Raw genomic sequence first — 25796 nt, forward strand, 5'->3', positions numbered from 1 at the left:
GAGAAATTCTACAGATAGGTCAGAATCCCTTCTTGGGGGGCAGGGGAAAAAAAAAAAAAAAAAGAGGGTGGGGGAGAGGGCCTTAATGTTGGTATCCTCTCTTCTGGATTGTAGGCATTGAGGTCCACACCGTTAGCAGTATATATTACTTAAAGCAAACCAACACAAGCAAAATTCCTTTTGAAACCACTGACTACGTGTCTTGATTTAAGGACCAATTCCACCTTTACTGTAATTGCACTTGGCTAAAGCAGGTCAGAATTCTTTCTCTGAGCCTTTTCCTCCCCCTCTGGAAATTACTATTTATCAGAACTTGCACTTTTTGCGGTAATCTGTTTCCCTTTCAGGGTATGAGGTTTCTGTGTGGCCCAGGATGGAATTTCTTCTCAAGAAAGAGATTAAACCTTTATCTCAGGTAGCCAACAGGCCATTGGTCAACAGCATTCAGTTGGTTGTGGTAGACTTGCATTCAAGTCCAAACTCTACCTTGTTCAGAGCAGGAACTAAAGCAGGGGCGGGCAATTATTTCGGGTGGGGTCACTTCCTGAGTTTTGGCAAGCCATCAAGGGCTGCATGACAGGCAGCCAGGGGCTGATAAATATGAATTTTCTAAACTTTTTAGGGGCCCTGCAGGCCAGATAGAATGGCCTGGTGAGCCACATATGGCCCACGGGCCACATTTTGCCCACCCCCAGGCTAGAACTTGATTCTCTTGCATTCCATAGGTGTGCCAGGACCACAAGGCTGGGGCATTTTCCCTCCTACCTTTTGGCTTCTCATGAAAATGTCTAAAAGTCTTTGCTTCACCACCATGTGAGATGGAAAAATAATTGAAATATTTAAACACTTCGCTAGTCAGGAAAACCATTTCTGCCCAGCGCTGACTTGAATTAAATAATTGCTGGGCATTTGATATGATTTTTGTTGCTTTCCGGATGACCCAATTTTATTTATTTTCTCTGGACAAAAGTTCCTTGGAATGAAATGCTAAAATGAGCATACCAAAAAATAAAACTTCAAAATGTGACTGAAGTTACAAGTTGGGAAAATAACACAATGCTAATGAAATTCCTCCTTTCTTATCTACACCATTCTGACCTAATTCTTCCACAAATGCCTATTATGATCTGTGACACGTTATCATGACCTGCTGCACAATGAAACATCCAGTATGTCCTAATGTTATGTATAGAATTTACTCAGCCACATGCCAGTTTCTTTGTTCATGTTTCCTCTCACTAGGATAAATTTAGATTCTAAAACACGCTTCTCTATTTACAAAATAAAGTGATTTGGATAACCTCTGCTTAAAAAAATATCTAGTGTTTGCCTTCTTTGTGGCAGGTTGTTTACCATTGTGTGTATCAAATCATATCAATTCCTAGTCTGACCTCATCAGCATCATGGTACTATTAATAGGAATCTCATGTGGCCAATCTAGTTTCCATTCTTGATTGATATCTTTATTTAATTTGGAAGCCTCTCTCAATATTCCTTTGGATACAAGAGTCAGAAATTAGGTTCTCTGATTAAGTAGGGGAGGGGAAAAAAGACATGGTGAAAAGAAAAGATCCATAGAGAGACAGAATGCTACAGATAACATAAAAAGGCACTAGCCGTATCTTTTTTTTCCCTTCGCTTAAGCATTGTGTGAATGAAGCTAGGAAACTCAGCCAAAATAACGTCTCTTGTTCTTTCTTTTATACCTCAATTGAGCCAAATGTTTGATTAAAATATTACAGTGAAGCCTCTTTCTCAATATTGCTAAATAAGCCACCACTATATCCTTTGCACTTGGGATAAGTTCCTGGATGATGCACCAGTTGAAAGAAGAGCAGATTTTGGCCCAGAAACTCCCAGGACTTTATTGTATGACTCTGACTAAGCAAATCAGAATGGTAATCGGCATAAGATGCTAGAGCTCTTTTTAATTCTTTAGCAGATACTTGATAATAAATGAAGAAGTAATTTAAAAAAATCACTTTTTGAAAACAATGGGGCAACTTGCCTGTGCATGCTTTGGCTCCATGGGAGTTGGAATCGGGAATGGACAAGTCCAGTGGAATTTGAGGTTTCATGAGCCTCTCCAACTCTTAGGGGTTTTTTTCATCTGTAAAACTGGTCTGAGTTCACTGGCTATTTTCTCCTGTAATTTAAGCCTGGCTTGTGGGTTTTTTTGTTTTGTTTTTTGGTTGGTTGTTTTTTCCCCAAAGGAGATTCAATTTAAAAAAAAACAAGCGCTTTTCTGCCCCTTAGCTAGAAAAAAAAATTATATTGTATACAAGTGATAAAAGAACAGCTTCCAAAACAAAGGCCATAACTAGGCTAAAGGTACTGTCTTCACATTTTCCTGTCTTCAGTAGCATATCAGGGGAGAGGGGGAGTGAGGCAGCTGCCCTTGGAGCCATTTTGGTGTTGGAATCGCCCCTGGGAGTCTTTGCTGTGCAGGTGCAGCCCCATGGCACCTAGCCAGACGAGAGAGGAGCAAAACAGGAGCCACCCCACAGGATTTTGGCTATGGCAGGTGCGACTCTTCTTCCTGTCCCCCTAGGTATGCTGCTTGGCAAAAACAGGGCACCAGGACCAGCCCCTAAGGAGCCAATGCTGTGGGGCTGCTACAATTGACATAGCGAAGACTTCTAGTGGAAAGGGGGTGGGGAGGGGGGCATTCTGGTGCCCCTCCTGCAACCAGTGTGCATCAAGTTTTCTCATTCACTGTAGTAGCCATTGTCTCCGCTACTGCGGAGAAAGATGGGGCAAGTAAAACTATCCTCCCCACTCTCCAATGGCCACCACTGCCAGAGCCCTGCAGGAGCACACTGTGCCTCTACCTGTCGATACTATCAATGTTCCTATTCTCTGTACCTAGTTCAGCCAGTTACTAAGGAGCCCAACTAAAGTAGAAAAAACTAGTCATATGCTGATAGCTAGGCATGTACACAAGTGTTTTAGTGAAACCGGGTCTTTCTGTTTCTTTATTGTTCTGCCTATTCGCTTCTCATTTTACACTTCCATAGCATTTCTCCCCCACCCCCTCATTTCTTATTCCTAATCAGGACAAATTGAATAATGTTCAGGACATGCCTTCAAATTCATGATACTTTACTGAGCTATGTATTTGAAGCAACTGTCAATTGCAACACATTTTGCCTAAGTGAGAGAAAACAAATGTGTCTGTGGTTAATCTTGGGTTGTTCAGGTCTAGAAGTGACCATTCAAACAACCATAGACTTGATCCCACAAGGTACTTCTTAGCCATTGACTTGAAGAATACTCATATTTAACAATAAGCACATGCTTAAGAGCTTTGCTGAATTAGGCTGAGAGTGTTCAGCAGGATTGGGTGGATTTCTCTCTTTTTTTTTTTTATAGTTTGGCCTGAACTTGTTCATCTCCTCCGGCGGGTATGGTTGGAATACCATTGCGTGGAGTGGAAAACAAGAATAGCGACACTATCCATACATGACAGACCTTGCAAGATACCCCCTGGGATCTTGTCTGTTGACTGTACATCTCATCTGACATAGAGAGAGATCTTTTTCCCATGCATGGGCTACTTAACCGATGTGTTGGAGAGCTGCCTTTATGTGGCAAGGGAAAAAGTGTTCAAAGATTCTTGATGCTGGGATGAAAATGGGGCCTGTAGAGTCCAAATATACTTTACTCCCTGATTTCCATATGCTTATAATGGGATACAGTAAGTGAGGAAAATTCTAAGCAGCTAATATGTGTGAACAGATTTCTTGCACCACCATGTGCAGTTTCTATTAATTAAGAATACTTTAAATCCACAGAACACCTCAAATAGGAAATGTTTGTACTTCAGGTAATAATGCTTTGTATTGTTTTTAGTAGCACCTCATAACATGTATGCAGAGCACATTATTTTTTTTTTATATAAGAAAGAAGATTTGTGAAAATCTCTTCTGATTTAAATGTCTACCATCAAGCTATAAATCGTATTAAAACTTATTTATTAACTCTTTACATATGTTTCTTATTGATTCTCTGAAGTAGTTGCATACTTCAATGTAAATGACACTTGCACCCTGCTCCTAACACACCACCCAGGTGCACACATGCACATCAGAGAGGGTGCAAACTTTACTTGCCTCTTGCCTCCCACCCCCGGCCCCGCTTTGTTTCCTCTATCATCAGTTTAACAACCAATGTAGCTGCTTACACTGGGTCTGGCCTGTTGTTTCCTACGCTATCTCAGTGTGACTGCTCTTAAGAATCTGCTTCCTAGAGTAAGGAGACCTAAAACTTTTATAAACTTCTGTGCCGTAACTGGGCTCCACCTGATGTGGCTCCCTGGGTGAATTAGAAATGATAGCCCTACCGAACTGTATAATGCTACAGAACTGACACCTACTATTGTACTAAATACATTTTGTACTCTTCATATGGTATCATCTGCCTTGCATAGGTTAGTCTACTCAACCTCTTTTTGTAATGCTAGAGTATCAGGGTACTTGTTGTTTATACTACCTCTTTATTCCTTAATTTGTATATGTTTTGATCCAGGATTCACTAGGTACAGAATAAATTAAACAAATTTAAACATGTAAACATAACCAGATATAACTGGGATAATCTGAGAGACTTTTTGAACGTGATGCCAAAGCAGTTGTCCGTTGGGGTCTGGGCTATATTTAGTCCTCTATATTCCTATAGCTAGTATGGCAATCAGCTGACTTATGTGACCCTATAGTTTCCAAGAAATACGATTTTACAGATATTAATTTACAGTTACTAATTTTAAAGCTACTTCACTCATACAGCAGCTTCCCACTTAAATACCAGATCATTTTGTTCTAATCCAAAGCCAACTGAAATCACTGAAAAGATTTATACTGTTTCCAAGCAAAACTGAAAACCTCTTGGTTTGTTTGTTTGCTTGTTTGTTTGTTTGTTTGTTTGTTTTATTTAGGTCCTGCTCCTGCAATCAAATGCAACTTTTGCAGAACCCTCCACCTATGTGAAATTCTCTCTCTGTATTTTTGGTGTGGGATATGTTAAAAGAATGCAAGGATCACAAAGCCAGCCCCTGCAGGAGTTAGATGTCAGACACAAGACCATCCTAGTGAATCAGAGAAGGATCCTGTTTCATAAAGCATACACACAAGGTAAGCAAATTCAAAGTTGCGCAGGTCTCCCTTGATTAGACATTGGCTAAGTGCGTGTGTGTGTGTGTGTGTGTGTGTGTGTGTGTGTGCGCGCGCGCGCGCAAGAGAGAGAGAGAGAGAGATAAAAAGTGTGATTACTGTATTTCTAACCTTGAACGACTCTTCTGAGTATGAAGTGTACTTTGGACCTACTTCCCTTTCCATTATCAGAACATTCTGAACTCAAAGCATGTTCTGCCCTGATTTAAAATCCTGTTTAACATGACAGACTATTGGTTAGGTTGGTGCAACTGAAGTCAGTGTGCAGCTTCCCAAAAAAATGTTTTCAGTGGTGTGTCCAAACCACCACCCAGTGTTAAATAATGCTACAAGTAATGAGGCAGAGCTGTTGTGTTTTTTTTTCCATGGAATTTACTTCTATTCTATTTCAGTGATGGTCACAAGCCTAAAGTTCAAGTTAAACATATCTCTGAGCTCATGTGCTCATGCAGAGTTTGTGTGAGGGTGAGAATGGGTATGAGAGAGGCTATATGCAGTCTTTCATCACCCCAGCCTCAAAAGTCTGAGTGTTTTTTATAGGTTCAAAAAACAAAATGGGCCCATTTTGCCTCCTTGATGCATTCCAGTTTATTTAACAACTCTGTGGGGCTTTGACAGGGGCATTGTTGAACAGATGGAGAACTCATGGCTTGGGTGACTTGAGTAGGCTAAGAAATGCCTCCTTTTCACCTTATAGACTTGCACATCAGTTCAGGTATCAGAGAAGCTGACAAAACATCTTCAAGAGTGAAGTATGCAGCAAATGACTGCCCTGTAGTGAAAGCCAGGTAGGACATACAGTAACAACTTTGGACAGGAGCTGATGGAGAACTGCCCTTCTCTCTCCACCTCACAGCTGATAAATTACCAAAACTAATCGTTGCCTTGACAGGCCTTTGATCTCTGGAACAGCCAATTTATAAATGATGAGTTCCCTTACATGCTACTCTTGATAGAGCTGTTTGAAGGAGTTTTAAAATCAATAAGCTCTACACAACAGAGAGCCTTTAGTTTATTCCCATTTATTGCAGGCATTGTGAACTATCCTTGAAAGTGCTTATTGAAGGGTATAAGTCAGGTAGCCATACAGAAATCAAGTTTGATAAGAGAAGAGATGGAGCTGAAAGATTAATACAAAATAGGAAACTCTGTGCTTTCATTGGCTCTCCCTCCCACCCCTCCAAACCAGGCCCTAAACTGAACAAAAGTTATGGATGCTGTCTCCAGAGAGAAAGTGTGGTTCAGTATTTAAAATGGAGAATGAGAAGAGAAAGTTGTAGATTCTGTAGACAGCTCAGCTACTGACCTGGCAACATGGCCTGGGGCAGCTCAGCCCCTTGATGCGTGCAGATGGTTTATCTGCCTATAGGAGTAGGTATAACAACAACCAAAATTGCAGTACATCCTTTATCTAAGTATGCAGAAATGCTCCACAAATGTGAATGGCCACTGTCTGTAGGACAAACAGGTGGCATTCCACTGGTGTGAATGGCTGAATAGTATGGCAAACTTGGTTCTAGCCCCTTCTTTCCAGAATGTGAAATCCTGGGGAAGCTTTCAGGGGGAAGGGAAGAAATTTTCCTTCTAGGCCAGAGGTGGCCACCCTGCAGCGCAAGTGCTACAAGTGGCACAGGGAACCTCTCTGCATGGTACATGACCGATCATGGAGGGGACAGGTGGCACAGGGCAGGAAGCAGCAGGAGATCAATAGAGGAGGGAGATTGGAGTGGCACTTGGAGCAGGTGTGAGGCTAATTTGTGACACATGGGAAAAAGGTTGGCCCTGACTGCTCTAGGCCATAAAGCAGTGTCAGTGTCATTCTGCAGCCACAGTTGTACTACTTAGACAGCTGTATTTATGATGGCCATAATACACTTTCTACTGGAAGGAGGACAAGAAGACCTAGTGCTGTCTACACTAACTGTCCATAAGAACTGACAGAGTCGGGCAGTAGGTTGCTAATTCTACCATAACATGCTTCTTTATGGATGTTTTCAGGTAATGATGGTTAGGGTTAAGCGTCTGTCTTGGAGTGATAGATACCTATTGCCCCCATTACCCCTTGTTTGAAAATATACCTATATGCTCTAACTAAAATGTGATACTTTAAAAATAAAGGATCAGTTGTTCAGGTTGGTAAAAACCAGCAACAGAAGCAGAAGTTTAAATAGATTCTGGTAATGTGGAAGAGAAAGTCAGCATGTCTGAATGAGGGAGAAATCTAGCATGCCCAAGAAGAGGAAAAATAATTTGAATTCCATGGAAAACTCCTTGCTTAAATTCCTTGTATTCCTGAAACACCTCACTGCCTGGATAAAATTTCCCATTGATACGATTCCTCCCCTTGCTCTCTCCCCCTGTTCCCAGTAACAGTTGGCAAATGAGCTGGTGTGGAACTTTATTATGACCCAGAAAGCACAAGACCAAGCCAGCTGAGACTCTTTGCCTTGGGCACTGAGAAGCAAAACAAGCAAAAGAGCGTTTTAGCAAATTAGTGAAATGACACACACACATGGTGGGTTGACAAGTTCTAGACCGGATCCTGCCAAACTTTGCTTGCTGTTTTCTGCCTTATTCAAGGAAACAGCTCCCTTGAATTTCTAGGGATCACTTTGGAGTAATTTTCTTCTTTCTCTTTTTACTTGTAGGGGGCAGGGAATCGAGTTTGAAAGATTAGACTCTGTGTTGTTCGCTCTTGACTGTTTTTGAATGTTGATCTTGGATACAATATTGGAGAGGGGAAAACTTGAAGCTAATATTAACCACTGTCAACCTTATTCACAGTTGGAGACTTTATCTTGGTGCGTATTTGCACGCAATCTTGGCTTTAAGTACAATCACTTTTCCTGTCTCTTTTTATTAATCCACTGAGAGTGCTCATTTAAAAATGTAGCAATACAGTGAAAGTGTATTCATGAGGGTGGAACAATAGGAGGTGCTGACTGCTTCATTTGCTATCATCTTTGGAGAGCTCATGGATCAATTCAGGAAATGTGTAATGTTGTCAATACTGTTGAAGTGGTGCTGTTTAAAGAAAGCTAAACTCACACAGGATCCCATCTCCACAGCCATTCAAAGAGCTACATTATCTTCAAGAGCTGTTGTGTATTTAATACAAACTAGTATGGGATAATTGAGGGATCACTTTGAATAAACCATTGTTGCCATGTTGTCATCTATTAATCAATTGAATAACCCAGATATACAAATCCCATGTATCCACTTTCTTCAAGCACACCAATTTTGGCATGCTCAACAGATACAAAACTAACAGATGATCTAGACACCTCTATCGGGCATTATATGATGCAAGGGCTAATTTAACAATAACTGTCTAGATCTGTAATGTGCATTGCATTATGTACATTTCACAGAGAAACAGCAGCTTAATAGTGACAGGCACTGCTATTACTTAGACACACACACATATCCATTCCCCATAATCAGTAGGGCCATCTGAAGCTTTGGTCAGAGATTCAGCCTGATTTCAGTGGCTGAATCTCCAAATCAAATCAGGAGACTCTTTAATCTCTCCAAATCAAATCGGAACCCTCTGAATTGATTTGGGGAAATTTCAGCAATTCAAACATAGACACAGCTTTATGTGTTTGGGGTTTTTTTCTACATACCTCAAGGTACCACGCGGCTTGTGAATGCTACTCTGCTGGGATGGATGGAGCATCTCACAGGAGCGCCCAGGTGGGTGGGAGGTGGTTCACGGCATGCTTGGCAGCACACCTGGCAGTGGGCCAGAAGCACTTCTGGTCCTCTGCCAGGGAGTGTGCAGGCCCCCCCCCATGTCCCCATGGTTCGGCAATTGGTGCATCCTGGGTCTGGGGGAGCACCTGGGGTCCCCCTGTAGCCAATTACTGAGTGGGGGGGGGGGTCAGCAAGCTCCCTGGCAGACCCAGAAGTGGACCAGAAGTACTTCCAGTCCACTTACGCATTCACTGCCAAACATACAGGGCCCCCTCCCCCGCGCTCCTGTGGGACGTCCCATCCACCCCAGCATCGCAGCAATCACAAGCTGTGCCTAGTACCTTGAGGTATGTAGAAAAAACATTTAAAGCTGTATGTATTGCCAAATTGCTGATTCTCCAAATCGGCATCCAATCTTCAAATTCGGATTCGGCTGAATCAAATTGGGGGCAGTAATACGAATCGAATCTCTGTCCCAGATTTGGGCCAAATCTGAATTGAATAGGGCCCGTTTCGTACACCCCTAATAATTGGGTACATCTCTGGGAGCCTGATTTTCCACAGTCTTGCTATTTTTGGAGGGTCTTTGGTAATTATTAACCTGGGTGAAATGCAAGTGACCAATAATGCAGTCTTTATTCAGTGCATCAGTCATTTTCACTAAAGACACAGGCCCAGGTGGTATAAATTACTGTATTTACTCAAATATAAGATAACCCCCCTCAGTAATTGGAACCTATATGTAAAAAATTAATAACTTTGTTTATAATTTTCCAGGTATAGAATCTAATTATTGGAGGTTTGCCTTGAATTTGTCCCCCTCCCACTGCTACAGCAGGGAATTTAAATCTAGGGGGCTGAGTGGCCTCCTTGCCCTCTGCCCCAACCCCCTGAACTTCTTCCCCTTCTTCTCCCCCTACTTTACTATCAGACTCCACTCTCCCTGAGCACATGCAAGTAAAGAACAAATTTGAAAACACTGACTTATAGGAATTTGTCTATATACAAACCGCTATGAGTACCCATAGACTTAGTTCATTCTGAATCAAAGCATTTTTTTTAAGTTACTTTCAGTTTTGGCATGGGTACTCCATAAACACGCTTTTAAGCAACACTTTTGAACCTACTTCTATATAGCAGGAACTTTTGCATTTCATTTTGTTCTTTAATGTATATTTTACACACACACGCACGCACGCGCGCGCGCACACACACACACCCTTTACTGTCCTGGTTCATAACTGACACTACTTACTTGACAGTCCATAACATACATCTACAATTAACAATAATCATCCCCATTATAGTAACTGCAACTGCATACCCACATGCCCATCTTCTTTAACTTTTACAATCATGCAAAACAACCTCCATGCTCTCTACGCTCCCCTCTTCTTTCCATCCCCTTGTATTTCTTTCTCCAGTACTTAATCTGTTGCCTTTTGTTCTCGTCGCTCACCCCCTCTTCGTTGCTATCACCATTTTCTTCCCCATCGTCACTGTTATTGGTGTTTTCTCTCGGGGGGGTCCCATTTTCCTCTTCCATGTGTCTTTCATAATCATCTTTCCATTTCCTTCTGTCATCTTGTAATACAGCTGTAGCTGTGCTACAAGAGGACTCCCATTCTGATGAAGTCCTTAACTGAGAGATTCATGTGCCTGTATACAAGCAGGTTCCTAGTCTTCCTCAGGGCATTTATGAAGAAGGACGTGACCTGGTCAAAGCAGGCTGTCAGGTTCCCTTGCTCCTTGCTTAGGTGTCCAAGCAGCACCACTTCTCTGGTCAGTATCTTGACTCCTGTCACCATTTGGAGGAATTAATTTACTCTCTACCACACTTCCCTGGTGTACAGACAGCTCCAGAGGAGGTGATCAGTTGTTTCCTCCTGCTCTGGTAGGTTTGCCTGGAGCAGCCCAGTGAGTGAGTCTGCCCCTCTATATCTCAGTGCCCACACAGGGAGTAGTATGTTTCATGCCAGTCCAAGTCCCTGTGCTCCTTTTGCAGGTCCTTTTGGAAGATTCATTCCCACATGGCATTCATTCCCTGGCAGCTGTTGCTGGATAGTACGTTTATAGGTGACAATTTATCTTTTGCCCTTACCACCTCCTGCATCTTACAGTCATTTGTTGCGGTCTTTTGGGCCTTGTTGCATAATTTTATGTGTCCCAAAAGTGACCCAGGACTCTGTAGAACCACGGCGGGTCCATGGTCCACAGGCATATGTTGAGTAGTGTGTACATGCAACAGCATCAAAGCAGGTCCCCTACAAAATACTTCATGAAGCAAACTATTTTAGAATCTGCCCTGGCTGCCAAGTCAGAGATCTGGCCCAGAGGACATATGGGCAGGACATATGGCATTCCTTGGCCACCGGTCTGTTTTGTTTTGTACAGTGTGGTCCTTGCAACCTTCTCCCATCTGCAGCCACAGAAGATGCACATGGATCTTTGACTTCTATAGGTGATTTGCTCTGAGTGTGTGTGGGGGAAACTAGTGCAGTGTATATTATAGAAGCACCCAGTAGCACTGGTTTACAGAAGCAACAATGCTCTCATGAGTGCCATGTACACCCCTCCTCCCCCACTGACAGGTGGTACATGTTCCACAGCCCCAATCTCTGTCTAACTTTGGCCTCAGTCCTTTCCCATGGTTTTTGTCTACTTGGCTTTGAGTCAAATTCCACCCCAAAGCTCTGCACCTTATCATGGGGGACACAGACCCCCAGGGCTGACAATTCCCTGATTTCCTTCAGTACTAGGCTGGTGCTCTTGCCCATGGTGGCAGGGGCCAAAATCCACACTCTGTATACCTGGGTATGTTGTAACACTTTTCACTGGTCACAGCACCCTTGTCTCTGCCTTGCTTCCCCTGGAGATCTGCACTCTGCTGATCCCGGGATCTCACCTGAGCTGCTGGGCCAGCAGTTCCAACACACAGATGAACAGGACTGCAGAGAGTGGGCAGTCCTACTGGACACCTGACTTCATCGTGATTGGGGTGGTCAGGAACCCATTCATCATCTGCTCAAACCAGGTACTGCATCCTTATCCAGGTGACAAAGGTTTGTGGGGGACCGCTATCTTTTTCAGTGTCTCGAACAGGAACTGGTGAGACATTCACTTGTAAGCCTTCTTCAGGTCAAAGTTCAACATGGTGATGTTCTGCCCTTTCTCTTGTTGGTACCACAGCATGTCCCACAGCTACAGCAGGGCTCCATGGATCTGTCACCCTGGGCCTGTGAATGACTGGTCCTCATGGATCACCATACTTATAATAGACTTAAAGCCCTCGGCAAAAACTTTTGGCCATTGGTTTATAGTTGAAATTCAGGAGCACTGAGTTTCCGGTTCTTCAACTCTGCCCTCACCCCCTTCTTGGAAAGAAGGGCTATGAGGGCCAGATCCATCCTGGCCTCAAGGTGGCGCTCCTGCAGTCATTTCTTATATACAACCACCAGGTCTGGCCCCAGCTGGCCCCAGAAGGTAATGCAGAACTCCTTCTGCTCCAGAAGTCTTAATGTTCTTGAAGCTCTGGAGACTTTTGGTGATCTCCTCCAATGGCCATTTCAACTTCTGGCTCTCATTTCCCTCCCCTCCTTCCCCCCCAACAAAGGGCCCCAGGTCCTCTGCCCATGCCATGAACAGTTCCTGGTAGAAGGCCACTGTTGTTTCCACCACAGAATCATAGACAATTAGGGTTGGAAGGGGCTCTAGGAGGTCATTTACTCCAAAACCCTGCTCAAAGCAGAGCCATTCCCAACTAGATCATCCCAACCAAGGCTTTGTCTAGCCAGGTCTTAACAACCTCCCAGGATGGAGATTCCCTAACCTCTCTGAGTAGCCTGTTCCAGTGTTTTACTACTCTTCTGCATCCCTTTGTTCAACCAGTGGCTCACTCCTGCTCCATCTATCAAGCTGGACATGGCCTCCCTCTTGGATTCACAGACATTAGGGGCTGGAAGGGACCTTATGAGATCATTGAGTCCAGCCCCCCCTGCCGTGGACAGCAAGTCAGCTGGGATCAAGTGATCCCAGCAAGAAAAATATCCAGATGTTTTTTGAAAGAGTCCAGAGTAGGTGCTTGTACCACATCTGGGGGGAGTCTGTTCCAGACCCTGGACACTTGCACCATAAAGAGAGTTTTTCTTGTATCAAATCTAAATCAGCCTTCCTGGAGTTTTATGGCCGTTGAGACTTTGTCATCCTTTAGGGAGCTCTGGTGAACAGCTCTTCTCCCAGGTCCTGATGAACCCCTCTTATATAACTGTAGGCTGCCACCAAGTCCCCCCTGAGTCGTCTTTTCCAGACTGAAGAGTCCCAGATTCCTCAGTCTCTCCTCATACATCCTGCCTTCTTGGTTTTATTTAACCTGCTAAAGTAGGCAGATCCCTTGCCTCCCCCTCTCCCCTGCAGGGGGTGGGGCCAGGAAGATCTTCCTGGTCTGTTGACTGTACCAGGTCCTGATCCAGGTCTTGACCTCCTACATGGCCTCCCTCGCATCCTATCCCCAAGTCACCTGCTTGTGTAGGCTCTGCAACCTACACGTTAGGTAATCCTAGGTGCTTCCTCTGCATCCAGGCTCATCTTCTGCCAGTCTGTTGGAAGAAGTCTCTTGTTTTCTCTTTAACACTGGCCTACCACTCCATACGGTTCTGGTATCTGGCTCTGAGGGTCCTCCACCCTGCATAGTGCTGTATGAACTCCCATTGAATTTTTTCATCACCCAGGAGGCTCACATTCTACATGCCCCTGCACTTCTTGGTTCTGCCTCAATCCATGATATTAGTTTAAAGCAAAAGACTCATGATTTAACATTTCATTGGGCTAGGCCCCAGCACAGTCAATGTCATTTCTAGCCATGGTGACCCTACAGCTCAGCACTGCTCAGTATATGTGTGTGTTCAAATACCTCCTCCCCCACATGTGCAGAACCCAGATGCTAATTAGCCCCTCGTTCGTGATGAACTAGGTATTCTTGTCATGAGTCCTGGAATCCTTCAAAACTTATATGCAGATAAGTTACAGAGCAATCTGGTCTGGTTCCACCTTATGGAGGGTGGGGCCACACTAACCATATGTAACAGGCTGAGAGAAGGGGTAACAGGGATTCTGGGCAAGCTGTTTGAGGCCCCGTTTGATGATGATGTTTGACAGACACTTAAGGCCTGTAAAGAAACAGGAATCATTGGAAATGAGAAAGAAGGGCACAGTTCGGCTGTGGAAATTAAGTGCAAGTCAAAATGTATGTAGTGTAGTGGCTCACCATGCCTTTAAAGAGTCAGTGCTGCAGGGACTGCATGCACTACCATACATCTTATTCAGATAAACTGTAGGGACCTGATTTTCTGCTTTTGGTTAAGATCAAATGTAGCGTTTTGGCACCAAGGGGAGGGTGTTGGAGCTGGCTCTGAACCTCTTGGTGCCACCCTGGTGGTGTAGTGTCTCTATGTGCAGTGCCAGTTCACTTTGAGGGGAGTAGCAGTTCATTTTTTAGGGCCCCCATACCCCACCCCCCCAAAAAAAATTCTTATCCATGTATTTGCCCAATGTGGGCCATCTGTTTTATAGTCATGCTTGGTATTGGATGCATTTAATTAACTTTGTAGTTGGTTTCTATTACTAAGCACATGCTGCTTTTGGCAGGAGTTTAATGGTAAACAATGTATTTGAGGTTTCCTTTTATATGTAAAATGAGGGGCTTTTTTCCCCATGCTGATTAGGGGGGTGGGAAATCTCATCTTGTATTTGAGCAAATATAGTAACAGATCCACTGGAGAATGAGAATCTACTACAACTTTTTTATGACATTTATGCACCAGAGGTCCAAATCTCATATGAGACTGGAAAAAAATTTGAATTAAGAAAAACTGCAAAATTGTGACTGCATATTTCATTTTCTGGTCAAAAGATTCTGGCAAAAATCAGAATGAGCAAATGTCTATCAGCTTGACAACAGAATAAAATCAAAATAAAATGCAGTGAGATTATCACGTTCAGTTAATAAGCTTAATATTCTGAGTCAAGAATTGACTCACTGATAGTTCAGTACAGTACAATTTATTCTTACAAGCTGTCCTTCATACCAAAGTACACCTGTGCTTGACAGCTGATTAAAATGTTTACATGCAGATGCATTATCACAATAGTTAGCATTTGTACAAGTGATAAGCAGGATTTGAAGATAACGGGATGGGTTTAGGAAGAATGATCAAGTATGGAGCTATTAGGCCATCAATAAGAAGCTTTCATTGTTTTATTGGGGAGAAAATTAGGAGTCACCTCCCTGGAGAAGAGATCTGCAATGTAATTCAGTGTCTGGGGCAGGGAGGTAGGGAGAAGCCAGTAAGCCAGATGCTAAAGGCCACATGGGAGCTACAGCCTCTTCCCACTACAAAGAGATAAGTAGCAGGATTGGAGCAGAGAATGTATTTGGGAAGAATGACACCATGATATTCTATAGTAGAGGCCAGAAATATATCTGGCTTAGTCTGCCTTCATCAGTCTTTGGCTAAAAAGTATTAGTATTCAGTCCTTCTGTTAAAATTGTCAACAACAGAAAATAATACAAAATGACGTTTTTATTTTGAGGATAATGGAGAGGTGATTACAATTTCCAAAGTATGAAAGCTAGGTAATAAACTGAAGATGCAAAGCTGCAGGCAGCATCCCATACTATGTCTTATGCCAGGATGCCCTACCGTCTTTGAAGGGGTAGATCTGCTAATTTACAAATGGATTGCATTTATTTGGTAAAGTTCAGCTCTGTAAAAATGCCTTCCAAAAACACATGGGGCCTTTGCCCACACTTGCTTTGAGCTCAGTCAAGTGTATGGGGTGTGTATCAAATATTTTTGCCTTTCTGTCTTCTGGCAGAATATTGCTTCACTGGGATGAATTCTAGCACACTTCTGGGAGCATTGTTTACTGAGAGACTTTATACTGGGGGGCAGGGAAGGAAAATAGATAAGAGAGAATTACTTTGCTGTAACTGCTGTCATCTCTTGAGATTATTGCTATCTATTGGGTCTGCACACTTGGGCCTGGGAGCACATGTGGGAGAGGGAGAGGATAGTAGGGATTTCCTGGAACCAAAGTTCTGAGCTACTGGAATCAGCCACAAGACAAAGAGCAAGCAGCTCACACCATGTTTCCTGACGTGCCTGGCCTGCTTGGTTCCTGTCCTAGCATGAGGCAGGAGTTCTTTGGCAAAGAATGTCAGCTAAGAATAAGAGATAATCAGAAAGCTATAGAACACGCTGCTCAGGAATCAGAGTGGCTGACTGCTGATTTCTTAAGGTAACGGTTGCAAGGGGGCAACAGTTTCAATAAATATTCCTTTGTCCTGAGAGATCCCATCTTGAGAACTTTGCATTCCTAGAAATGTGTGCTGCAAGGATGTCTCTCCAAAAAGAATTCACTGTGCCCAAAAGAGAGAATGATCAAAATTTTTAAATGCACAATGAAAATAAATAAATCAGACATTTTATTTTAATGTATTGATAAGAATCAAATGCAATCAAAAGAAAGGGAACTGAAAGGACATCTATACGTCAATAAAATTACAGTAAAGTAGATAAAGCTTTATAATTGTTAACACTAGGAAGCAGAGAAGTCCCTCTCCTTTAAAGAATGCACTACGTAATAACGTTTGTAACTATTTGGAGAGATTGTGTGGGTACTTCAAAACACTGGGACAGATCCATATACTTCTCTTTCCCGGCATGGGTTTGGACATGTCTTTCAAGTTCAAAGCCAACCTGTAACAATATTGATTCAATCAAACAGCCATTTAGACGCCGTCCTTTTCAAGATAATAGAATACGCTGGAATGTGCTGACATAGAAAGGGGGAGAGAAGGGACACTTTCCTCTACTCTAGATATCAGAGGACTTTATGGGAAACAGCTTCATCAACATGAGCATGTTGGCATAGGATAGTGGTGGCTGGATTGGTAGTATTTAATGGAAGCAGAGACAGAGAGGAACTATGCTCAGGGATCAGGATCCCATTGTGCCTGGCAGTGGACAAACACAGAAGGATGAGACAGTCCCTGCCTCAAAGAGATCACTAACTGCCTGAAATGAAATGGTTGCTGCTATAGGAAGGAGTTCAGAAGGCATCCATGGCAGAAACATCCTTGAAGAACCTGATGGCTGATGGATTGGGCACAGGAATTTCCAACTCCATCATCCAAAGTCATGGTTACAATAAAACAAATCAAGGTAAAAAACTTTCACCTCAAAAGAAGCTTCAGTTTAATTAGGATTGTGTTAATATCCTGTAACATGGAAGCTTTATAATGGGTTTCATCATCTGATGACAAAAAAAAAAAAGCCACAGGAAAATTACACTAGGCCTAAAATATTCATAAGATGGGAAACTTTCTTTATCCTAGGTTCTGTGAGATGATGGAGGCAGGTTTTGATAGGGGCACATCTATATGTATATGATATATATGTTTTTGAGGCAGGGCACCAATGTTTGCCTGCTTGTACATCCTTTTCAAGGAGTGAGCAGGACTTGAGACTTCTGCTTGGCATGCTACACTTTCAGTAGTCATGTTGACAGAGAGAGGGAATTTTTGCATTCACTCACATTTGAAAACTTAGTTCTATGTATTATTTTCTATAGCACTTTTAACACACGCATCTTATTTGCTTTACCTTTTCCCACACCCTGAGCAGGTACCAGCATTGGCATGCTGCATTTGTAGTAAATCCTCAGACAATTCTATAGCTTCACAACCCGTCATTGCACAGGCATTCTGATTCATCTTGCATTATCTTGTAATTAACTTAATTCACTTCTGTTTGCATTGTGGGTGCCCAGTTATGTGGTGTTGGAAGACATCAGCAGTGATTCATTACATGTATTTTGTACAAACAAAATCATTTAGCATCAGCAGTAAACTGCACCTGGTTAGGCTAATCTAAATTTGTGGAGCATCTGCTATAGCAGAGATACAGATACTAGGCTACAAAGACAACTGATATGATATTGTATGGCAATGATGTTCCTTCTGCACTTTGTTTGCATCGCTGGCTTCCTATTAGTTGCAGTGGGCAATGGTCATACAGGCTAAAGGAACACTTATACTTCAAAAATATTTGGGTGGGAAGGCCAGCTTTGAAGTGGATTCATCAGACCTTTGCCCACTACTGTCTAACCTTTCCTTCATGTTTGGCAGTTTACTTATTTGTTTTTCCAGCTTTGTTCTGACCTTGGTTAAGCCTGACAGTGGCTGGGTCAGCTTTGAATAGACAGTATGTAATTAGCACCAAGAATTATACTGATGATCAACAGAGCTAAACAGGTAGTAAGGATAAATTATAGTTCTGACTACAAGTACTTAAAAAAAAAAAAAAAAAAAAAAAAGACGACGACCAGAATGCCCTGTAAAATAGAAAGTTTATCAAGGCTGAATACAACAGTCTTAATGAAATGAAGGCAGAAGCCAGGGCAGGGTAGCATTTTAGGGTCTTCTTATATGGGACTCCTAGTACTTATTAAATTTGCATGGTATTAAAGTTAGAACATGTTCAGAGAAGTTGCACAGTAATGTTTACTATGCTCTCTGACTTGCACAGTTCACTGATTGGTACTGGCAGCCCTCATACTGCACTGGTGTCTTGAATTGTCTCTGGTGCAGTGTCTGGGCTGATTGATAGTCTCAGACCCAGCCCCAGGAACCTCTGGGGCTCTCGGCACACAGCTTTCAAACTGATCCTGGAAAAACCTGACAAGTGAAAGATCCAGGTTCTGTCTTCCTGATGTGTGGCTTTCCTCATCCTGTGTGGATGCTTCGTACAGCAGAGGGGTCATGGCAGCATGAGGTCTGCAAATTGCTCATATGATCTCCATGCAGCAGTTCAACAATAGATGAACATGTGTTTCTTGAATACAATCTGGAGATGCTCTTCACATGAAAAGTTGTAACTTTGCTATGAATTGAGTAGTCTTAGCATGTGTTTTACTGCTTGAACACACAATAAGTCATGTTTTAAGTGTGTTTAACATGTGCTAAGTGTAATATGCAGCAAGGCCGAGACGAAGTGGTTCAGAGAGACATATGTTTGCCTTCTGCCTGGTGCTATTCATGCAATAAAGGGGGAGGAGCAGCAACAGTATGAACACAATGCTTTTGAATGTACATGGGTACTTGTAATGTTTATATTAAGTAATAAGGTACAAGTATATTAAAGAAAAAGATAGGATCTGATCCTATAAAGCACTGTTCTTTAAGTCAGTCTGCAAGAGGCTGTTCATACTCAGCTCCCTACTAAAGTCAGTGAGAGTTGAGAGGGTTTAGCACCTCATAGAGTTGGACCTCTAAAGACTTAGCTACATCAAGCATAAGGATGGCTTCATTATGACAGATATTAGTGTGGGTTCACTGGCAGCCCGGCTTGATGGCTTGAGTTGGATGGCTCAGGCTGACTGGTGGGGACATTTCCCTTCTCCACCAATCAGGAGAAGGCTGGAGGAAGGCTTGCCCAGGGGGCAAGGTGAAGAAGAGGACCTGAGGGGGAACTAACCCCTCAGGATTTCCCATTGGTCCGTTTCCAATCTGGGGGCGGAGACTCCAGAAGGGATAAAAGCTTGTGTGCCCAGCACATGGGCAACTTTGATGAGGGACGATGAAGATGGGGCTGCAGAAGAGCTGACCAGCGGGGCAGAGCAGTTGCCCCAGAAGCACCCTGAAGACACCTCCATCGAGGAGGAAGCGACAGGTGGCTGCTCCCAGCCTTGCTGTGGAAAAAGCTGCAGCACAGTTTCAAAGTTTCATAGTTGGTAGGGTCAGAAGGGACCTGAGAAGATCATCAAGTCCGACCCCCTGCCACAGCAGGAAAGGATGCTGGGGTCAAATGACCCCGGCAAGGTGATTATCTAGCCTCCTTTTGAAGACCCCCCGGGGTAGGGGTGAGCACCACTTCCCTTGGAAGTTGGATCCAGATCCTAGCCACCCTGACTGTGAAGTAGCACTTCTTGATATCTAGCCTGAATCTACTCTGAGTCAACTTATGGGCGTTATTCCTTGTTACTCCCTGTAGTCCTCAGGGGAACAGGGACTCTCCCATTGCCTGCTGGTCTCCCTTGGCCAGTTTATAGATGGCCACTAGATCCCCCCTCAGCCTTCTCTTGTGGAGGCTGAACAGGTTCAGGTCCTATAGCCTCTCCTCGATGGGCTTGCCCAGCTGCCCCCTGATCATGCGAGTGGCCCTCCTCTGGACCCTCTCTATGTTGTCTACATACCTCCTGAAGTGCGGTGCCCAGGCCTGGATGCACCGAGGGTCTGGAAAGTGGATGGGACTTTGGCAGCTGCATGAGGCAGCACTGGTCCCCAACCTTGCATGAGGCAGGAGACCTCAGTGCACAGAGCAGTGCACAGGGCTGGTAGAGCTGAAGAGACCAGCGCGCCTGCATGAGGTAGCATGGGTCCCCATCCCTGCATGAGGCAGGTGCCCCTTCAGAGGACAGAGTGGTGCATGGGACTGAGAGAGCTGAGCAGAGCTGACGGGATGCCACAGCTGCACAAGACAGCATGGGTCCCCATCCCTGCAGGTACCCCTTGGGTGCACAGAGCGGTGCATGGGACTGAGAGAAGGCTGATAGGCCTGGTGGCTGCACAAGGCAGCTCGGGCTTTCTGGCAGCAAACAGCAACTAGACAGGTCAACCACGCAGCAAGAAAAGAAGCACCTGCAGCCAACCCCCAGATAGAGACGAGCCTAGCTCACCAAAGCTGCTGGAAGTTGTGAGTCACCCGGGAAGCGCATTGCAGTTCCCAGGAGGGGAAGGGACTGGGATTTCCAGAGGAGGGGCCCTCCCCATTTCCGTGATTAAAGGGAAGCCCCATAGGACAGCACCCTTTGTGTGGAGAAAGGAGTTAAGGGCCCCATTTGTTAAGGGTGACTTCATAGTTACGGGGCCCCTCCTAGTTGTGTGATATAGGGGAGGGTGATTGTTTCCTTAAGGTAACGGGTTCTTTCCCCGGTGGTATTTCTTGTTTGGGCATACTTGCTGTGCCATTGTTGTGTTCTGGTTCCTTGTACTGCTGGGATTTTTGCTGTAAACCTGTATTCCTACTGTTGTATTATGAAAGGATTGTAAGCTGCTTTATTTAGCCTGCTAGCGCAACCCCAACTCAGTACCTGAATTCATTGTATTGGTTATCTGTATGCATTGTATCTTCTTTGATGTAATCTCACTTGGGTATGTTCAGTTATTGTTCCATCACTGCCGGGTTTTCATTTATTGATTTACTATTTAACCTGTGTTTTCTTCCTTTGCCTGCCACCTGGTGGGCCATGCTGAGGGCAGGGGCTGTACACTAACCAGAAGGCCAAAGAGGGTCGAGGCCTGTGTTAATATAGTGCCTTCATCTGCCGTATCCGGCTGAGATTGCCTGAGTTTAGGGTTAATAAGAGTTACTGTCTTTAAACCTGTAAATAGTTAAGTATCACTGTGTGTCCCTGGTCTCTGATCTGCTCTGTAGGGAAAGGAGGTGAGCTGGCCTGAAGCTAGACAGTTATGCACAGCATATACAACCCCGGTGACATCCTTTCAAGTGAAGAGGGGGTACCAGCTGCGTAGCACCTGGGCTACTCTAGGAAATGATAGTTCATCCTAATACTGAGCTTAGGTTATAACTAAGAAAGTTGCAAGAAAGAAAGAACTGATGGTGAAATGGTTGCCAGTAGTTGCTGCTGTTTTCTTGGTACTCATTTTAAGAAACAGCAAAAAACTAACTGAGCAGAATTCAAGTAAGGAAGGTTTATAAATTACTCTGATGGAACCTTTTCCTCGGTGGTATACAGCTGGTGCATTTGGGAGAAATTTCCAGTGTAGAAACTGTCTCTGGTCTCTCTTGAGTTGTCTACCCTAGGGCTTACAAGCATTTTCAAACCAATGTCCAAAACCATTTTCAGACATGTTTGTATCTTAATTGATACACTTATTTTGAAGTGTCTATACTTATCTTTCTTTTTCCCTAAGTTTTGCTGCTGCTACAAGCCATGGCAAAAGCTTCTGAGTCTGCTAAGAAACCAAGCTAGATATATATTAGATCTCAACTAGAAGTCTGGGTTCCAGCAGTCCTGACTTCTTCAGCGTCTCAAACTGAGATTCAAATTCTGCAACTGCAGCCCAGAATCAGTCTCTCAGAATCAAAGCATGCTAGAAACCTGCTGAAATAAATCAAAGTGCAGCGGGCTTCGGCACAAGCCCTTAAGCAGATTTGTTTGTACAGTGCACTCGTTTGCATTCTATCCTTTATTTGCTAATTGTGGTCCTTCTTGGATTAAATAATGGACTACAAGGCTTAGTTCCATTTTGGTTTTATTGTGTGACAAATGTGTTCTTTTCACAGCCATTAAAAGAGAGAGAGAGCAGGGATGAGTACAATAGCAATTCTATTGTCATTAAATGGATAGAATTATAGCAAATAGAAACTCAAAGAAGTGAGACAATTTAGTTGGAATAACTTCAAGCATTCTTTGAAATTCCTCCATTATCCTTCCCCCAGCAGATAGTAAAGATATTTTCTCTTGTTGGCAAAGTTTTTAATGTGAGAACAGATGCAACTGACTCATGTTCTTCCCTAGAAAAAGAGGCTTAATTATTACCTCAGAACCTGCTTAAGAAATCCCCTAACTGGATTCTTTGCCACAGCTATTGACCACAGTCGCAAAATCTAAGGAGACATGTAGATTCCTGTTCCTTATTGGACCTTGGACCTTACATGCTCAACATGCTTAAAAATAATAAGTAAGGTGCATGCTGTTGGAGAATTAAAAATACTGCATGCAGGCCCTAATCCCAGAGTTGTGTATCTGCTTAGCTTTACCCATGTAAGTAGCCTCAAGGATTTCATCAGGAATGCTACTGAAGCTCATTAGATGTGTAGTTTTACTTCACAGAATCAGCAATTAAGGTCCTGATCCTGAAAGCTGTGCTACTCAGTTGAACTGCTTATGCTTACACACAGAGATCTGCTGATGTCAGTAGGTATCTATACAGACCCGCTTTCTTATCATCCAGCCCAGCACATGGCCCCATGAATCCATCTCACTTTGGGGGTACCAGCTGTCCTCCCACCGGGCACGCAGTGAACAGCATGCTCTGTAGTACAATTTTGACTGCAGAATTCAAATTCCACTAGAAAAACTTTGAGCAAATTTATACCAAAAAACTCATCAATGGCAGCAGAAACCCACTTTCTGCTAGTAGAGCTGCACCTGAGTGGAAGAGGGCTTCTGTTGTCTGCTGGTAGCTGGCAGAGGGACTTTGTAGGCATTAGAATCGTAGTGCAGTGGGGCTGGAAGGGCCCTCCAGAGGTCATTTAGTCTAACCCCCTGTCTGGGGCGGGATCATCCCTATCCAAACCATCCTATGCATTCTGTAATCTAAACTCTTTGTAAGACTACCATAAACCCTGAGACAACACAAGCCATAACACCCTTGCTTGCCACAGGTTAAGCAGGGGAACCAGAACAGCCATGTCCTGCTTCTATAAAAGGTTGTTAATATACGTTTGAGAGCTCAGAATGCAAAAACTGCCACAAGCAATATGAAAATCATAGCCAGGAGCACAGAGATAACTTAGAATTGAAGGGCTCACTTAGGTCAGCAGTGCTCAGACTCTGGTCTGTAAGCCTGTAGAGCCAGCCAAGTCATCTGGCTCCACACAGGTCTGCAAGTTTGGTGGTGGGGCACAGTGGCAATTAACACTGCTACCACTTCCCTGCCTCCAAATTTCCAAGCCCTATGGCAAGATGATATGGCACTGCATGCTGGATTGGGCCAGCATGCGGGTCTGAGGTAGTAGACCCAACCTAGCATGTATAGGGCTGGGGTCAGTGCTTCAGCCTGATCTGGAGTGTACAGAATCAGGACTGAGACTGAGACGGAAGACTTCATCTGGCCTGTGCTGTGGCAGGGCCAGGGCCTGGGCCAGGGGCAATGGGCCAACGTAGCATGCACAAGGCTGGGGTTGGGCCCTGGGCAGGGCCTGATCCAGTCCACAGGGCTGGGGCCACACGCCAGATCACATGTGCTGTGTGCTGACTCTGTTCTCGACTGAGACCAGGGATCAACTTGGTACCAGGTGCAGCTGGTGAGCTCAGATTGGTGGGGCACGTGGAGTGTCCCATGGGAGCGGGGAGGGGAGGTTGCAGCCAGCTGGCAGTGGAGGGGCGGGGGTTGTAGCCTCCCCGCTACAGGCTGGACACCCCCCGCACCATTCCTGGCTGGCTGCAAACCACACCACGCTCCTGGGTGGCTGGAAATTCCCCTCCCTACCCCCTCTCCTGTGGGATGTTCCACCCGCCCCACCAGTCTGAGTTCACCAGCCGCACCTGCCTGGTACACTGGATCTGGGCCATAGACCAATCCCACACTACTCATACGGCCCACAGCCCAGAAAGGTTGGGCACCACTAACTTGGGTGAATGCCTGGATCTAACATGACTAAGAATAGATTTCAGACTACTGTACTTGATTTTAAGCAACAATAGGTTAAATGAAAAATTAAATGGTCTTGTGTTAGTATAGTGGAATAAAACTTTGTTTATAATCAGGAATAAAAACATCAATCTGACAAGAAGCAAAATCATTAAGTCACTTCCTCATTGTCCATAAGAAGTTAGTCAATAAAGTCATAATGCAAGTTTTATAAAATAAATGTGTAACCAATATAAATTGTATCCTAGTTACTCCTACTTCTGTTTCTGTCTTTGCATACTTCCATGTGCTCAATGAGAGTAGGGTCTGACAATAAGGAGATGAGAAGGGGCTGCAGGGGGAAGAAGTGTGAGGGGGGGCAGAGGGCAAGGGGGCTACATGACCCCCTATATTTATTTTTCCTTCTGTAGCAGTGGGAAAGGGACAAATTCAAGGAAAACCTCCAATAGTTAGATTGTATACCTGGCAATTTATAACAAATTTATACTTTTTCTTTATATAAAATCTTATTATTGGGGATCATCTTATATTCAGGGTCATATTATATTTGAGTAAATATGATAAATTAACACACTGGATAGGAGATATCTTGGACATGGTCTGTCTGTATTTTGTGATAGGTGTGATTTGAAGCATTTTTTTTTTTAATTTAAAAGCAATGCTTAGTAATTATATTAGTAATGACACTTTCACAGCACTGGAATAGTGAAAAGTGACTGTACAGAGGTTAAGGATCTGGCCTTTGGTAGTTGTTTAGTTGTAGACTTTGTATGCAGAGTGTTTTCCCCTCATCTTATTAAGAGATTGTATGCAAAGGAAGCCATTTTCCAATGTGTAACTAGAGGCTTCATTTGTCCTACAAAATATAGAAATCATGGTATGTGTTGTAGAGTGCCACTTATAGCACTTAAACTATTTGCTTATACAGGGGCACGGAGCACTTTTTTAATGACACTCTCAGGGTTGATTTGTGCTATTTAGTTTTGATAGGAGAGCTCAAGTTCCTAAGGAGAGCTGTGAGGGTGCCTACAGTCGCTGTGCCCCTGGGGTGACAAAACCCCTTCATTCCCAGTGATCTCAGTGGTGGCAGATGATAGAACAAGGAGCAATGGTCCCAAATTGTGGCAAGCCAGGTTTAGGTTGGATATTAGGAAAAACTCTCTCACTAGGAGGGTGGTGAAGCACTGAAATGGGTTACCTAGGAAGGTGGTGGAATCTCCATCCCTGGAGGTTTTTAAGGCCCATCTCGACAAAGCCCTGGCTGGAATGATCTAGTTGGGGCTGGTCCTGCTTTGAGCAGAGGGTTGGACTAGATGAACTCCTGAGGTCCTTTCCAGCCCTAATTTTCTATGATTTCTACAATTCTGCCAGTCGAGCAATGTACAAAAAACACATCATAGCTGTGTAAACTCCCCCTGCCCCCCCTCCAAAAAAACTTTACTGTATGTAGGCTTATTGTCTTCTCAAGC

The 25796-nt window shown here is 43.8% G+C and overlaps 1 long non-coding RNA gene across 1 annotated transcript; it reads left to right on the forward strand.

Moving 5' to 3' along the window:
- Positions 1-4936: 4936 nt before the first annotated feature.
- Positions 4937-8377, forward strand: LOC109301488. Its single transcript, XR_002098544.1, has 2 exons — positions 4937-5129; positions 5866-8377. It is a non-coding gene; the product is annotated as an uncharacterized LOC109301488 (long non-coding RNA).
- Positions 8378-25796: the final 17419 nt, after the last annotated feature.

Source organism: Gavialis gangeticus, unplaced genomic scaffold (assembly GCF_001723915.1).
Source record: "Gavialis gangeticus isolate Ggan-Ray unplaced genomic scaffold, GavGan_comp1, whole genome shotgun sequence".
NCBI lineage: Eukaryota > Metazoa > Chordata > Crocodylia > Gavialidae > Gavialis > Gavialis gangeticus.